The following is a 15413-nucleotide window of genomic DNA, read 5'->3' on the forward strand; positions in this document are numbered from 1 at the left end:
ATCACTTTCACATATTTTGCATTTTGTTTCCCGCAGTTCGAAGATCTTCAACCCTGTTTTCCTCTCAAACAAGAAGGGGTATCCTGTCACTGGGATATCACTGTTCGTGACGCTTTTTTAAAGATCGTTTTTCAAGATGAGTTAATAGAAAAGACACAGCTCTTTGGCCCTCAGGGTCACTTCCGGATCCCCTTTGAATAGTGCTTTAGGTTCCTTTGAATAGGAAATCGAACAATGTCTTTATAAGTTAATACTTATACATCAGTAATAAGTACTAAAATAACGTAAAAGTATATACTACTAATACATGATTCAACGCGTTTTGAATGTGTCTATCGATAACACTACATTATTTACATTTTAATTATTTTCTTGTTTACCGAAGATAAAATCTTTGTACGATTTTATATACATGGAAAGCGAGAAAAATGGAAATAGTTAAGATATATAAAGAAGATTGCATGAATAAATATGTGTTAAATGAGTGGAAAAATCCACATTTTCAGTTTAAATATAGTTGAAAGATAAAGTAAGAAATATAATATAAGCTTTCAAGTTAACTCCTAAAAATATGTAAAATTCTATTTTTGCAGAAGTTATCCCCAAAAATATTATTCATTTCATGAATTGTTAATGCTAGCTTAAAAAGGGTTTGTAAAGGTATTTTCAAAAAAGATAATTTTCATTTTAAAGATTCATAAATAAATAAACATGAAAGCTAAAATACTTTCTTATTTATTACTTATCCAAATATTTTTATAGACTTTAAAATCCTTTATTTATTGATATTAAATAATGAATTCACATTCAATAAATGTCCTTATACTCCTTATTCTGCATTCTTAGTTGGTAAATTAAGCGCTTCTACGTAGTATTATCTTCACATACCAAAAAAATGAAATTTATATTTTAGATAATAAAGGGATTTTTTTCAGAGATTTATTATTTTTTATTTTATATCACATTTTTCTCTCTAACAGTTTTAACTAGAGCTATCATGCTAAAAAAATTTGCAGTCTGAAGAAAGAAATTGTGAAATGACTTTATATTAGAAATGCCGATGAAAAAAAAGTGTGTATTTCGTGGCAATCACCTGATAAATGTTTACAATGTTTAACAAAGTTTTTACCCGAAACACTGTGTACAGTGAAGTTTTTGATTAATCTCATAAGCTGATTTATTTTGTTAGTTTTACTACTCATTGCTGCGAAAGTCTGAGTTATGTTGTACAATCGAACACAAAAAATAATTGACCAATCTATGTTTAATGTTTATTCAATATTACTGCTTTATTATTTAATTTTATTTAATCTTATAGCAAAGTCTCAAACCGTATATACAAATATTAAGTAGGATATATTCTTGACTATTTCATTCTCCCATTCTCATTCCCATGCAATTCATACCGTAGGGAACGCGTAGTTTTCCGTGTTCGCTTAGTCTGTTCTTGAGAGGAAAAGGACCTCACTAGATTGAAAATAAAGTTTCAGCTCTCAGAAAATAAAACGTTAGCCATAACTCTAAAGAAAAGAAGATCATAAATGGGACTTCTCCTACATTTAATGACTTTTTTTTTTTCATTTTTACTACAACTGAAATTTTAATCTTCTTGTCAAGCTCTTTAATGAGTACAATTGAAATTTTTAATTACAGCTTATTTGTAACTAAAATAGGATATTTATTCCTAGCACGTTTGTTGTTTTAACGAAGCTAGATTAAAAACCTAATTTTCTATTTTTAGTTCAATATAATTAAGAATATATTTAATTATCTTAAGTGGTTACTTTTAAACTGACGTTTGGTTCAGACAGTAGATAATGCTCAATAATTGAACTCCAATTCACGCTGGCCTGGCACGATCATGTGAGTTTGGATTTAAAAAATGCACATATTTTCCTTCAAAAATATGTTAGCATTATTATTATTATAAAATGATTTAGAGTTTACTATTGGTAAAAAATTTACGTACTTTATTAATAAAAGCATTTATGTGGTTTTAAATTTCCACACTGAAGGTGTAGAGACATTAGACATTTTTTGAAGCAGAAATGTGCAGGGTCCTCGCCAGGACTCGAACCCTGGAACTCTGAAATACATGCTGAGTGTGCTTTCAGTTACACCAAGAAGGCAAAGAGAAAGGAAAGAAAAAATACCTTATATACTCCCCCTTTTAAAGGGCGACTCTGGATTAGCGGATCCAACCTGGTAGTGACAAACTATCGCCTAAACATTTTAACTCAGGTGCCACACAAATCCTGGACCTCTCAATTACGTTTTGAGTATGCTTCAAATTACATCACGAAAGCATGAGGAATAGAGGGAAAAAATACTTTATAAATGTACCCAATAATCACAAAAATAACCATAAACAAAAATGACTACAAATTTTTATATGATTAATTAATATTGATAAATATAATTATATTTATCAATATTAATTATTCATATAAAATTAATCAATATTAATTAATAATATAATTGATAAATATAATTAAATTATATTTTTCAACATTAATTAATCATATAAAATTTATCAATATTAATTATTCATATAAAATAAGATTTGTTAAGATTAATAAAATATAATTATGTTATAACATTACGATTTTTTTGTCTTAATACATGTTTTGCATTCTTTTACGTCTAGTCAGGAAAGCCTGGTATATTTGTATTGATAAAAAGCTTTTAATAAGATAGATTCTCCACGAATTTATTGATGCATTCTTAAATACATTTTCAATCTATTTTGCTTATGGTTCCTTTCATTAAGCTTTTTTAAGTTCCTTTCACGAGGATTACATAAACTTTATTACCTTTGGATTATGACACAGACATTATAATACGTATCTTTGGTACTACTGTGAAAATGTGTATCAGAAATTTTGTCGATTTTATTTACACATACTTTTCAAAGTATCTTATTTTTCCGTCTTTAAATAAGTGTGAAAATTGGTTACAGAAACCTATTGTGCAGGCATGGTTATTCGATATTACTCAGAGCTAAATAAACATAAAATCTCCAAATATCCTTTCTATTTTTATACCTGTCATGTAGATTACCAATTCCATAATGTCGATATATTGCAAATAATAAGTAAAAAACTGTAAAACTATGCAAGCATCGTTTGGTCTATTGCTCTGGTATAAAATAAACTTTTCTGTTTTGAAACCTAAATTAAAGTCTTTTTTTCTCAAGACTGTCAACTGCTTTCAGAATTTGCAATTTGTCGAACATCGAATATTATTACTGTAATGGTAGTGTTGTAAGGATCTTAAGTTTTACTAACGTTTATTTCATTTTAAATCTTTACTATCACTTCTTATTTTCTACTTCCGGCCAGAGTTAAAAGCGTTAACTTATTTATGTAAAATTTGTCTGGCGAACGCCAAGTACTTAAGTTGTGGCTTTTTGCCAAGCGAGAGAGAGGAAGGAGTTAGTCGAAGCAGGCCGCTTACCTTAGAAGTTTTACTCAGTTGCTGGTTGCCTTCAAGGCCAGAGGTTTAATCCTCTTGATAATTTTAAACGTATTGTAGTGTTAACAGTTCTCTGTACTACATACGGCTTCCTGTTAATATAAGGCCAATCTTCCACGTTTATTATTTCAAAGTTAGAGTTTAGTTATATTTTTATATTCTTACGTTTAGACCTCAAGTAGTGGGTCTTTGTATTCCGAAGTACGGAAATTATTGTAAAGAGAAAAAAATAAAGGGTTTTGTATACCTTTCTTGTGTATCCTGTCTACTTCCCACAGTTATTGAACATAGCTTTAGTAAGCTCTCTGTTCCGAGTCAGGTCCTTGCATGTTCCCAAAGAAAGTAAGAAGGAACATTGAACCTGATAGTGGCGCCCAACGAAGAAGAATAACCATGGCCGAGTTTCAAGAAGAACCTGTGCTGCCTGCAGAAGCGGCTCAGAATCCAGAAATGCCAGCTGCCGCCCGGAAGGATTTGGTTACATCGTCCAAACCATGCGCGCAGCGATGAAACCAGAAGCAACATTTAATGGAAACTCACCGGTAACCAGTTTTTTGGAAAAATTGGATGACCACTTCATGCTCTACCCCGTGCACGAATTTCAAAAAGTTACCTTAGCTACTAGCGCTTTGAGGGGCCAAGCGCTTAATTGGTTCAAATGTATAGGCAGAAGTCTCTTGGGTCAAGAAGTCCCACCTATACTTACGAAAATTTCAAGACTGCCCTACTAAAAGCCTTCCCTGTTGTAAGGGATCGTGCGAAATTAGAAACGGAACTTTTCAGCATATATCAACAAAGAATCCAAAATCTCTCAAGCTTTATTTTAAGAAAAATTCACGTCTTCAAACTCTTGTATGGAAACCGTCCGGATCCTGAGATAATTCAAGTGATTTTGCCGAGGTTACTGCCCCAAGTGCAAGACTTTATTGAATTAAGAAATCCGACTACACTGGAAAAGTTATTTGAGCTAGCAATCAAGTTTGAAAGTAGAAGAACGGCGGAAATTGAAAGAAGACGCCAATATCAACAGCGAAACCAATTTGGTGCGCCAAGACTACAGCAAACTCAAGCACACGGTTACGGAAGCAAAGCGAATCAGTGGGCAAGGAAATCCGAGCATTCAAAAACAGCCGGCGAACGTCGACAGTCCAATAGCAATCCAGGAAAAATGTCTCAAGGCCAGTGGAAAAAGAAGGAAAGCACGGAAATGAAAAATAATTTAAACTAAAACGGATTTCTGCTGACGGGAGGGTGCGGAAAACCGAAGGCCACGAAAACCCCTCTTCCTTCAAGTTAAATACAGTAATGGTGAAAAATTTGACTCTTCCGAAGATTGAAGTGTTGGTGAATAATATCCCAGCCACCGCACTCCTGGATACAGGCGCGCAGTGTTCCTGTGTGGCAGAAGATTTTTTTAGGAAGTATTTTCGTAAATATCGTATATATAATTCGGATAATACGACAGTGTTAGCTGCGCAAGGAGAAAGATGTAAGTGTATAGGTAAATTACCGCTCTATGTCCGTATAAAGGACGAACAAGTAAAGGTTATGTTTTTCATAGTAAAGAATCTGCAAGCACATATTATCTTAGGAATAGATTTTCTTTCAGAGGCACAAGCAACGCTAGATTTTAATAAAGCGTCCCTTAAGCTGACAATGAAACCAGTTCGAGAAGAAAAGGCTGAACCGCCGATGTTAAACCTTGACCACCTACCTAATGACGAGCAACGAAGAATCCGACAAGTGGTAAGTGAATTTGCTTCGTTATTTAGTGATATTCCAGGATTTACTCAGGTTACTAACCATAGTATTGACACCGGAGATTCAATGCCAGTTCGCCACAAAGCATACCGGTATGATAAGAATAAGGAAAAAATTATAGAATGGCATATCACCGATATGCTGCGTAAAAAGATCATAACGCCCATCTCAAGTAGTTATGATAACCCGGTGGTTTTATGTAAGAAAAATAATGACTATCCTTTGACACATCCAAAAAGGTGGAGATTCGCAATTGACTACCGTAAATTAAACTCCATAACTAAATATCCGGTATATCCGTTACCTATTATTGAAGAAATTCTAAGGAACATAACATCCACCAAATATACGACGACTTTAGACTTAACGACTGGTTATTTTCAAATAGGGGTTAGGCCTGAGGACGTGCCTAAGACTGCTTTTATAACCAAGTCTGGCACTTATGCATTTTTGCGTATGCCGTTTGGCCTTTCAGGGGCACCGGCAACATTTCAGCGATGTATGGACATTTTGTTAAGGCCTGTACTCGGAAAGTCCACATTTATCTATTTAGACGATATCATTATTACTAGTGATAATCTCGACCAACATGTACAGGATTTAAGACAGGTGTTTTCTTTATTAAATGAGGCCGGTCTAAAAGTTAATGTCGAAAAGTGCAAATTTGCAGCCCCTGAATTAAAATATTTAGGTTACAAAATATCTCAGAAAGGAATCGAGACAGACGAATCAAAAATAATCGCTGTACAAAAGTATCCGACTCCAAACACGGCAAAGAAGCTCTCTTCTTTTCTAGGACTTTGTTCATATTATAGGTCCTTTATAAAAGATTTTGCAGCTATTGCTGAACCATTGTTAAAATTAAAAAGGAAAAAGGCAAGATTCTCGTGGACGGCCGAAGCCAATAGTGCTTTCGAAAAATTAAAACAAGCATTAATGCAAGCCCCTGTGTTGAAATTTCCTGAAAAGGATGAGAATTTAGAAATTTCAGCGGATGCTTCGGATTATGCGGTAGAAGCGGTACTTTCGCAAAATCAGCAGCCCGTGGCATTTTTTAGCCGAACTTCGAATCAAACACAAAGAAACTATTCCGCGACCGAGAGAGAGGCACTTGCAGTTCTGTTAGCAGTGCAAAATTTCCGAGTCTATTTTGGAAAGGCGCCAATAACAGTGTACTCTGATCATGCGGCGGTAACCAGATTGTACTCAGGGAAAAACTTATCCCCAAGGTTAATAAGATGGGCACTCAAGCTACAAGAATATAATCTGGTTATCAAGCATACCCCCGGAAAGGAAAATATCGTAGCAGATGCCCTATCCAGAATTAAAATAGATGAAGAAGGTAATACTGTAAAGGTGGCAATGCTCACAGCATGTACAATAAATTCCCGAGAAACTGTAATAACCGAACTGGGTAAGGATCCTGAGTTTGGAAGCATTCATGAATATTTAAAGGATCCTGAAAATTTTAGCCACCAAGATATTGTCGCGATAAGAAATAGGGCGCCCATTACGAACTAATAAATGGTATATTATTCTATACAAAAACTACGAATTCCAACAACGAATTTCGACCTGTTATCCCAGCTAGTCTTTGATTAAATATCCTGCAGGAGCTCCATGACAGCCCTTTAGCTTCTCATGCTGGTATTCGTAAAACTATCCAACGCGTACGCGAGGCAGTCTATTTTCCTGAACTGCAAAAGTTAACAAGGGCGTATGTCCAGTCCTGCCCAACATGTCAAGCAGTTAATTATACTAATTTCCGCCCGGCCGGGTTTCTAAATAGTATTAAATCCGAATTTCCAAATGAAATAATTGGCATCGATTTATTGGGCCCTTTCCCAAAAAGTCAGTTAAATAAAAGTCGCTATCTCCTTGTTATGGTTGATCATTTTAGTAAGTGAACCGAAATTGTTCCCTTAAAACGAGCCTCCGCGAAATTAGTTACTGATTCTATTTTAAATAAATATATTTTAAAATACGGGGCGCCCCTAAAAGTTATATCGGATTATGGTCCTCAATTTGTAAGTAATGTATTTGAAGTCATGCGCCAAAAACTGGGCATACGTCAATTAAAAATGGTCCCGTATCGGCCGCAATCAAATATAGCGGAACGGGTCAATAGAAATATAGTGAAAATTATCCGTAGTTATGTTAAAAATTTTCATAAAAGCTGGGATAACTATGTCAATGAATTTGCTTTCGCCCTTAGGACCGCAAAACATGATACAACGGGCAAAACTCCTGCTGAGCTATTTTTAGGCAGAAAGATTATAACGCCGTTAGATAAATTATTTTATGTGCAACAAAGAGCCCCAGAATTTAAAATGGGTGATATAGAAAAACTAATTAAAGAAGCAAAAAAGAATACTGAAGTAGCACAGAGAAAACAAAAGCTGTATTATGACTTGAAACGACGGGAAGTAACTTATAAAGTAGGGGATGAAGTATTAAAAATTAAGCATTCACTTTCTTCAGCACCAGAAGATAAAACTGCCAAATTTTTTCCACAATTTGAAGGACCATATGTCATAGAAAAAATAACTCACGCTGTAGTAGTGTTAAAAGCCAGGAATGGTGAAACCTGCTCCGCAAACATTGATCAAATCAAACCCTACTATGATCGTAATAAAATGCAAATATTTACAGATCTTTTGCAGGATCCGGCACGGCAGACACGGCAGACACACAAGAAGCCGTTCCACCGTCCAGAAAAGAGAGCTCACGAACACTCCCAGAATGAAGAAGGGAGAAGGACGACGTATGCAAAGAGAGCCAGGAGAAATGACGGCAACTATAACCCGGCTCTAAAACGGAAGATCTACTCATCCGACAGGACTCTCCGCAGCAAATGTCGCCGAACAGCGGAAGGGCCACCAGCGGCGGAGGAAAAGTTACAAGGAAAATTTGAACGGCCAGCAACGAGGTCCAAGCAGAAACGCGAAAGAAGTTTCCCGGTTCCGCCAAGACCAGCTGCCATCAAACGGCCAAGACCACAGGCAGAGGCGAAAAAGAAGGTATTCAAGGGTGACCGAACTGGAGGAAAAAGAAAGCTTCTAGAGGAAGAAACTGAAGGGCGAGCCCGCAAAAGAAGGAGGATAAATCAAACCAGAATCTGCGCTACCTTCCAGGACTGGGCTCAGAAAAGAATGTCCGAATATCACAAAGATAAGTAAAATTTTATGTTACTTTGCAAACTTAAGTTAATCTTTCATTCTTACTGCAAGTGGCAGATTTCAAGAAGTTTTACCTCATGCGAGGTCTACCTTTATCGCCAAAAGGGCGAGAAATGAGTTGTTAATGATTTTGGTATTATGTTTTTCAATTACTCGCGCGTAAAACTAAAGTTGATGTATAATAGCGATGTGTAAAGATTTAAATATTGTAAAAGTTATTGTATAAATTTTATTTAAAACATTCTGGCAAGAAAGAAGTTTTAGTCTGAAAGACTTTTTGAAATGTAGTATTTCAATGTAGAAGAATTGGCACTTGCTTTGAAAAGAAAAGAAGTTAACAATGTACTACTAATGTATGTTTTCAAGTGCGTAAAATTAACGGCCTGTTAATATGTTCTTATATACAATGTGAACTGTTATTTTAAATGTTAAGAAATACCGTGATATGGTAAAAGTGAAAGTAATGTTAAATTTTTTTTCTTATTCGTGTGACTGTAAAAAGACCAAATCATGGTGAATATGTTTTAAAGGTTGAATGAATGTAGTTAGGCTCTCTGACGCTACACTTCAGAGTTAGCCACTTTCAGAATAGTACCTCAGGGTTTAGAGTTGAAGTTAGGGTGTGTTACGAGGTCTTGGTATGTTGAATTTTAACACGTTAGTTTTTGATTGTAGGAGGAAGTGTTGAACACGTGTAAATAAACACATTCGTGTTTGGTGTTTTTTTACAACACATGTCAGAGAGCACGGGGAGAGATAATTAAAATAGTCATGAATGAAATAAGAATGTTAAGGGAAATATAAATATGCATGTTACTTGCCATTTCATTGTGTAACATTTCATTAAACTAATTTTCCTTCCAGATCTCTGGAAGGAACCAGATTTGAATAAAAAGCTCCTGTTTAGATGCAGTACAGATGAAAAAATTGCGTGTCCTTGGAGCTGCTATTGTAAAAACAAATTTCTTTTTTTTTAAATTTCTAGTTTCTAGCGAGAAATGTTTGTAAAAGATTGGCCTCGCGTTAGATTCTAGAGCTAAATGTTTTCAACAAGGTCGTTTTAGACCTCAGTTTCAAACTAATTAACTCTGGCGGGAAGTATGTAAGGATCTTAAGTTTTACTAACGTTTATTTTATTTTAAATCTTTACTATCACTTCTTATTTTCTACTTCCGGCCAGAGTTAAAAGCGTTAACTTATTTATGTAAAATTTGTCTGGCGAACGCCAAGTACTTAAGTTGTGGCTTTTTGCCAAGCGAGAGAGAGGAAGGAGTTAGTCGAAGCAGGCCGCTTACCTTAGAAGTTTTACTCAGTTGCTGGTTGCCTTCAAGGCCAGAGGTTTAATCCTCTTGATAATTTTAAACGTATTGTAGTGTTAACAGTTCTCTGTACTACATACGACTTCCTGTTAATATAAGGCCAATCTTCCACGTTTATTATTTCAAAGTTAGAGTTTAGTTATATTTTTATATTCTTACGTTTAGACCACAAGTAGTGGGTCTTTGTATTCCGAAGTACGGAAATTATTGTAAAGAGAAAAAATAAAGGGTTTTGTATACCCTTCTTGTGTATCCTGTCTACTTCCCACAGTTATTGAACATAGCTTTAGTAAGCTCTCTGTTCCGAGTCAGGTCCTTGCATGTTCCCAAAGAAAGTAAGACGGAACATTGAACCTGATAGTGTAATTTAAAAGTAAGGTAATATTATGTGAAAGTGGGGAAGACATTTCGAGTGTAACGAAAATAAGAAACTAGACTATACACGGTTTTAGCCTTCAAATCTCACGTTCTTTAATAAATAGTTAAGTGTTTTGCTTACTACTTTCAGCATAGAAAATATCCTAAACTACTGGAATATTTTTATTACGGAACGCAAAATAAATAATTTTGCACATGTTAAATAATTAAAATTTTCACTTATTTTCATAACATAAAATAAGCCAGTTTTCTATTTCATTCAACAGTATTTCTTAAAATTTATAATGAAACCCGCTTGCATTTCATTTTCACTTAAGAAAGAAATTACTCAAACTTTTACTTTGTGTTTATTTATTTTTACATTCTCTCTCTTGTAAAAGTTAAAAGTATATATTTAGGAAAGAACCATATACCAGTTTACAGTCCCACGACATGTTAAGTTCAACTTTAAAAAAAGTCTACGACTTTTAAAAGGACGTTCACGACCGAAGTAGAAAAGTTTCACGGTCATTAAGGTTCAAAACCCTTTTTTTTTTATTTCCTTGAGCCGAAAATAGAACATTTCATTTATCTTACTAAAAGAAAAAGAATGAATTGGATTCTAGCCAAAGCTTTTTCAATTTTCGAAGACCTAAATAAGAAGTTTCTCTTAAGATCTATTGAAATAATATTCTCGATGTGTTACTATTGATCAAAAATACAATCAAGCGAGAAGAAGAATGAAGAATCGAATAATGAAAATTATTTTCGAATACTGATGCTTAAAAAAAAAAACCTTCATTTCAAAATGGAATGGAATAGAAGATTTAAACAGTGAATAATGGGTAAATAACGACGCATTTTCCAATAAATCCAGAAAAGAAGGACAAAAGAATATTTCGTATGTTGTACTCTCTTAACGACAATAATGGCTATCTGTGTGTACACGGAAATTCCATTTAATGCTATTAAAATTTAGAGAAGAACATGGCTAACATGCTGAAAATAATTGCAAAGGCCTGGAAAACAATTCCCTGGGGCCGATGTAAACTTTCATTAAATGCTTTATTATGCAATTTTGGCTTTTTAAAGATACATTGCTATGGATAAAAATATCTTTAATTTAAAACTTAGCTAGATTTTGGTTTCTCTTTCTTTCTTGACAATGCAGCAAATGATAAAGAATACTGTATAGTTCTTTATTAATTCAACTAGATGTCATTACGTAACCTTGCATTTCGTGATTTGTTTGATACCTTGGAATAAAAGTTTTCTGCAAAACAGAAATTATTTTCCCAAGCTCTTAGTATAAAAAACTAATTTAGTTGTGTTAAGAAATAACGTATTCTTTTTTTTTTTTTTTTATGCAGAAAAGTAGCTAATCAGTTTATCTCTTCGATTACACTGTTAAAGAGCATGAATAAGTATCACAGTTTTCAATAGTTTAAAACATTGGAATTAATTGCATTTTTAATAGTAACCTGTCATAATGTTTCACTATTTAAAATATTTCGCATACAGATTTGTTAAGAGACAGATAAGCGTTTGTTAAGATACATTCTCTTAGTTAGGACTAATTATTACTTAGTTCACCAATTATCTACATGCATACCAGTCATTGAATTATTTCAATTCAAGTGAGGATAATGTATTTTAAATTTTATTTTCTGTTTTAATTTCTGAGTTTTTTTAATTGGTCCTACCGTTAAAGCATATCTTTCAAGATGTATTAAAAAGAAATTACAAGCTAGAATGAATATTAAAAAAGTATGCATTATTTAGAAAGAAGTCGAAATACTAGAATTTACCTTTTTATAATTATAGAGAGGACTTGGCAATATGTAACAAATTAAGAAATATGTATGAAATCTATAGATTTTTATAATTTAATATTCAGCAATAAATGAAACCTTAGGATAAAAATTTGAATAAAACTCCATCCACTTCGACAGCGATCAAATACAGGTCTCTTTCTTCCAGGAACAGGAATAATTTTGCTGCTGAAGAAGAGATCTATGTGTGATGACTGTCGAAATAGCGTGTGTTGTATTTAAATTTAACCCTAAACTAAGACATATTTTAACTTAAGTTTTATATTGAAGTGTTTTTCTTTCAGTTTAAATTTTATCCTTATTCTTATTCTTGTTTTGTTTAATAATAATATTGACTGAAAATAACAATATAGGCAGAGACAGATTATGTGAAAATATAAAGCAAAACAAATACATCAAGTGATATCCCGGACATTTGTTATATTTCGTGGAAAAATTGATTTAAGTAAATGCATTGCGAGCTTGAATCTACATTGTGTATATTACTTGAAAGGAAAGTGATTTGTATTGAAAGTAACTGCGGTAAGAAAAAAATCGCCAAGCAATTTTATTTTAATAAACGTTATTCAAGTGTTTGAAAGGTTAATGGAAGTTTCATTATTTAATATAAATTTTAATCAGAGCTATAAATCGAATTCTAAAGGAACTCGATGTCAGAATATTTTAAAGACCTACGATTTTAGAAGGTTTTTTTTTTTTTTTTTATCTGGAAAGGAAAGAGTATTTCCTTTGACAAGAAAACTTTTAATCAAACTGAAGGTATTGTAAATGCTTTTGATGTTATGTAGCCAAAAAACATTCTGTCTGATACTATTGATTCAGTACGAGACATGGATATATCCCTTTGGATATTGCCGTTTCCGAAAAGTTAAATTGTGGATAATTAATTTAGCGGATATTTATATCAATGTTCACAAAAATGTTGCAGAGAGGGAAAACTGCTGTTATGTGTAAAACGTTTTCTGAAATACTGTAAGATTTTTTTAAAAGGCTCTGCCTAATAATATGGTGCTTAAATGGGGACAACGGCGACGTCTGTATTGCATTATCCTGGTATTCCTGGTATCTTCTGACACGGCCCACTCGAAAACGTTATAGTGACATCTGAATGTAAAGCATACATTAAAAGAGCAATATTGATAAAAGTGCTACAAAATTGGCAAAGTGATGATCAGACGCAGAGGTAGGACGAAGGACATTTCGCTTATTGTCAAAAGTTAACATGGAAATCAAGATCCACCGTGCTTGCCCAACTCAATTCTTGACAAGTCATGGGTCATTTCCAGCATACCCGAACAGATTCAGACTAAGGACTACTCCCTTCTGCGAGTGCGGAGAGGAAGGTGACACTGATCATTATTTCTTCTATTGTGTAATATAATTATAATCACATTTTAAGTCCATTACCTGGCACTTAAAAATACCAGCGGAATCTGCTTGGGTAACGTGGACGTCCAACACGTTTAAAATTAGAGTAGTTCTTGGATTGGATTGGGTTGCTTATTCAATTATGGCAAAGCACACGAGGGCCTCCCTAAAGAGAGGGATTCCTTCGTGGAGAACTTTCTAGGGAAACTGGTACGTATACACGTTACATATGGGGAAAACTACGAAAACGCCCATGCAGCCAGCCCGTTCGCGGAGCCAACCCCTCCGACCGAACTACCAGCGTTCAAGTAGTTCTTGGTAAAATAGAGAAAATCTCAAGACACTGCGTAAGCAGTAACCGCTGAGAATAACATTATGTTTGAAACGTTCAGAACTTAAAGCACATCACCAGAATAATGCTTAGAGTCTCCCGTTATCAAAATAAATTATTACCGAAATACTGTTTATCATAGAACAGCAAGACTTGTTTTCATTCAGCAAGAAGCATAAATCTGAGCCTTTGCTACAGGTACTCAAAACGTGTATTGATATGATCTAATTTTGAAAAAGAAAGACTTTCTAAAATACAAAATTTGCTATTAGTACATAATATTCAACATTGCAACTTAGTAGATTTACCCGCTGTGATGGTATATAATTCCGTTTGGTTCACATCCATGGCCGAAAGCCATTTTACCAGCGCACTTACTCACTCACTTCATTTGTCCATGATCCCCAACAATTCTTCAGCAGCATCTCAAGTTATTGTAGAAACGAATTGCCATCACTCACTGCTTAGCTCGATCTGGGAAATTCTTGACTTCAACTTGCAATTGAACGAAGGAAAAGTTTGCAAAATCACGCTGCTGATGCATTTGAAATGAACGACACTGCCAAGAGCTGGATTAAGGGAAATAGAAAGGCATTTTTCTTAAAAGTATTTGAGACAAATTATGACGTGTATCAACGCTTTTGAATTAATATTTTGAATAACATCATGAGTTGGACAAAATAACCATTGTACACACGTTATAACTGCATGTATTCCATTTTAATAATAGAAAACTTTAATTTACCACGCATCGTTTTCAAAATAGTTATTGTCTGGACAAAATCTAAGAGTTCGTAGGACACATTTTACATGCTTAAGTTTTCTGGCGAATGATTAGATCATCTTCAACAAATATGTAGTTCAACACATTTTACTTCGGAATGTATTTGATATTACAAATTAGTCTAATACTATATTTGATATTAGAATTTATGTTGCATTAGATATTAGGTTTTTTTCCCAGAGGAATACACATTATAAACATAAACAGTAAATGAAATTTCTTATGTAGCAAATGCGATGTATCACGTGCGATGTGTTCTTATGTATCACGTCCTTATCATTCGCGACCGAATAAGTAAGGAATAACAGACAGAGAATTTATAAATATTAGACTATTATTATTATTTTGATTGTTTTCCCTGAAATTTGACTATCTTTCTATTACTTAATAGAAATCTTGTATTTGTTTAATATTTTTGTATAAACTTAATATTTTATTTTGAACATTCGTCAAAACATTCGCTTTTCATGAGAAAACAATATATTTTATAACTAAAGGAGTCTAGAGTGTCTTTTTCCCTATGCTGGATAAAATTAATACATATTAAAAATCACGATGTCGAACTGTCTTGGTGAGGAAAAATTCAAATAAGAATAACTGCAAATGCATTATAAATGCTGATGCGATTATAGCATTTCAAAGCGAAAGAAGTTGTATAAAACGTACGACGTTGCTTTATAGAACTTATAGAACTCGAACGCCTATCCAGGTTTTAGAAACAGGCCTTCTTATGACAACACATGAAATTAAATTGAACTTTGAATGACAAGTTCACAGCGCTGTACATTCGTCATATATTTTGTGAGAGAATGTAAGATTATCCTTACTTTTTCTAAAATCGCTGTTTACTCGTTCATTTAAAATAACATTCTTTAACATATGTCATGCAATCTAAGAAAATTAGAGTAACTCGATTCTGATTGACCTAGAAGCAAAATAATATTAAATTATTGTATTTGTTCACTTTTTACTTCCTTGTACGAAGTAAAGAAAGTATTGTAATCGAGA

General features: G+C 33.7%; 1 protein-coding gene across 1 annotated transcript in view; it reads right to left on the reverse strand.

Moving 5' to 3' along the window:
- Positions 1–15413, reverse strand: part of LOC118184662 (glutamate receptor ionotropic, NMDA 2B-like) — a 620775-nt gene that overhangs the window by 413275 nt on the left and 192087 nt on the right. The gene's annotated exons all lie outside the window — the stretch shown is intronic.

Source organism: Stegodyphus dumicola, chromosome 9 (genome assembly GCF_044657685.1).
Source record: "Stegodyphus dumicola isolate Sdum_Otavi_A_Nest chromosome 9, ASM4465768v1".
Lineage (NCBI taxonomy): Eukaryota > Metazoa > Arthropoda > Arachnida > Araneae > Eresidae > Stegodyphus > Stegodyphus dumicola.